We start from the raw sequence: 2,836 nt of genomic DNA, 5'->3' as shown, positions 1-2,836 counted from the left end.
GGTCTGCCTCACTAGTTTCTCCCCAGGGTGAATGTAGCTGTTGGTATAATATAGACTATTATTAAATGAAAAGAACAAATTACTCTACACTACTGAAACCTTCTGCTGCTATTTTTAAAGTTTCCATGTTACCTGACTTTAGACGGTTCTGAAGATTTAAACAGTTTTAGATCCATTACACTCACAGTCTTAAATGCTAAAATCTCAAAGGACAGCATTACATTTTTGATATAAACAGTAACTCTGGGCCTCTGTGGAGTGTGTAGCTGATCTCATCGCTGTCTAAAAATGTATAACAAAACCTAAGGAGTGCTAAATCATTACATAATACAGACTATTACAGTAACAGGTGTGTAGCATCGCTAACTAGCTAGCAACAAGCCCCCAACACATTGCGTATGCTAGCGGCTAATCTAGCAAACGAATTAACAACAGAGTGAGTTTAGATGTTGTAGAACTATAAGACGTTAAGCTGTGTGACTTTTTCATAACAGCGACGTGGTTGTATTCACCTTAATTTAACAAGTCGTCAGTCGCGGTAAACCCATCAGCAAAAACAATGGAGCAGCCGGGCTACGTAAAAAAGTGTAGGGGGGCGTGTTTGCGGTCATGTCCAGCGGGTGTGCAGGCGGGAGCGTGACGCAGTCGCTCCACCTCAAGTCACTACTGCGCAGACACTGGCTCCAAAAATGCAAGATTCCACAAGCGGGATATTTTGGCTTCATTTTTGCACAATGGGAGGAGGCGGTGTCGCGTCGTTCATCTTTTATACAGTCATTGGTTGCAACCGACAACACAGCACGTACGAACCGTGTGCTTTCTTTGGCCTACTGTCATGGCGAGAGGGGGCGTGGCCCACCTCCCGTGGCATCACGCTCCAAAGCCCCGCCCACAGATCAAAGGCCTTTGCAACGTCACAATAAAGGAACTTCAAAGGAGCTTCCAACCAGGGCTTTAAAAAAAGGCTTAAATAGAGCCTTAGCGTCGCTATACTCTCTATACGAGTGAACTCCGCTCAGGCTGGCAGGAAGGCTGACATATTATTAGAAAAGCATATGGAAGAGCCGCAAAAAAGGCGTGAAAATTGCTTTGAACCATACCAATATAATAACGACAGAGTCAAAGAAAAACGTCCTTAGGCTGAACTTGAGAAAGAAATCAAAACACAGTATTTTTTAAAGCAACGACGTCAGCCCACTGAGAACGAACGCATTCGTCGCGATATGGAGCTGGAACATCTCAAAGCCGCTCGTAAAAACATCCCAGTTTTACACAGAACACGCAGCAGCTCAGAACAAACAACACCGAAAACAGAACGCATTCGGCTGACAACAATTAATAAAACAAACAGGCTTGAGTCTGTAGCTAAAGACTCACCAGCTAATGCAAAAATACTCATTCCCACACCCCCTCCCCTGTCTGAGAAACCACAGAAAACACGGCGTGACCCCATTATTAAAAATCAATACAAGGTTGCTGCACCTTATGCACCACGCTTATTGGAGAAGCGGGACATAAATACTAATAAAAATTTACTTCCACAACCCCCTCCTCTTCCTATTAAACCAGTGGAAACACGGCGTGACCCCATTATTAAAAATCAATACAAGGGTGTTGCACCTTATGCACCACGCTTATTGGAGAAGTGGGACATAAATACTAATAAAAATTTACTTCCACAACCCCCTCCTCTTCCTATTAAACCAGAGAAAACACAGCGTGACCCCATTATTAAAAATCAATACAAGGGTGCTGCACCTTATGCACCACGCTTATTGGAGAAGTGGGACATAAATACTAATAAAAATTTACTTCCACAACCCCCTCCTCTTCCTATTAAACCAGAGAAAACACGGTGTGCCACCATTATTAAAAATCAATACAAGGGTGCTGCACCTTATGCACCACGCTTATTGGAGAAGTGGGACATAAATACTAATAAAAATTTACTTCCACAACCCCCTCTTCTTCCTATTAAACCAGAGAAAACACGGTGTGCCACCATTATTAAAAATCAATACAAGGGTGCTGCACCTTATGCACCACGCTTATTGGAGAAGTGGGACATAAATACTAATAAAAATTTACTTCCACACCCCCCTCCTCTTCCTATTAAACCAGTGGAAACACAGCGTGACCCCATTATTAAAAATCAATACAAGGGTGCTGCACCTTATGCACCACGCTTATTGGAGAAGCGGGACATAAATACTAATAAAAAATTACTTCCACAACCCCCTCCTCTTCCTATTAAACCAGAGAAAACACGGTGTGCCACCATTATTAAAAATCAATACAAGGATATTGCACCTTATGCACCACGCTTATTGGAGAAGTGGGACATAAATACTAATAAAAATTTACTTCCACAACCCCCTCCTCTTCCTATTAAACCAGAGAAAACACGGTGTGCCACCATTATTAAAAATCAATACAAGGGTGCTGCACCTTATGCACCACGCTTATTGGAGAAGCGGGACATAAATACTAATAAAAATTTACTTCCACAACCCCCTCCTCTTCCTATTAAACCAGAGAAAACACGGCGTGACCCCATTATTAAAAATCAATACAAGGGTGCTGCACCTTATGCACCACGCTTATTGGAGAAGCGGGACATAAATACTAATAAAAATTTACTTCCACAACCCCCTCCTCTTCCTATTAAACCAGAGAAAACACGGCGTGCCACCATTATTAAAAATAAATACAGGGATGTTGCACCTTATGCACCACGCTTATTGGAGAAGTGGGACATAAATACTAATAAAAATTTACTTCCACAACCCCCTCCTCTTCCTATTAAACCAGAGAAAACACGGCGTGCCCCCATTAT

General features: G+C 42.3%; 1 pseudogene; it reads left to right on the top strand.

Moving 5' to 3' along the window:
• The first annotated feature begins 946 nt into the window (after positions 1–946).
• On the top strand, positions 947–2,288 carry LOC148102416 (uncharacterized; annotated as a pseudogene).
• The last annotated feature ends 548 nt before the right edge of the window (positions 2,289–2,836 follow it).

Source organism: Neolamprologus brichardi, chromosome 6 (genome assembly GCF_056152115.1).
Source record: "Neolamprologus brichardi isolate AB-2024 chromosome 6, ASM5615211v1, whole genome shotgun sequence".
NCBI lineage: Eukaryota > Metazoa > Chordata > Actinopteri > Cichliformes > Cichlidae > Neolamprologus > Neolamprologus brichardi.
The sequence above is the reverse complement of the archived record's forward strand: the minus strand, read 5'-3'. Positions and strand labels throughout refer to the sequence as shown.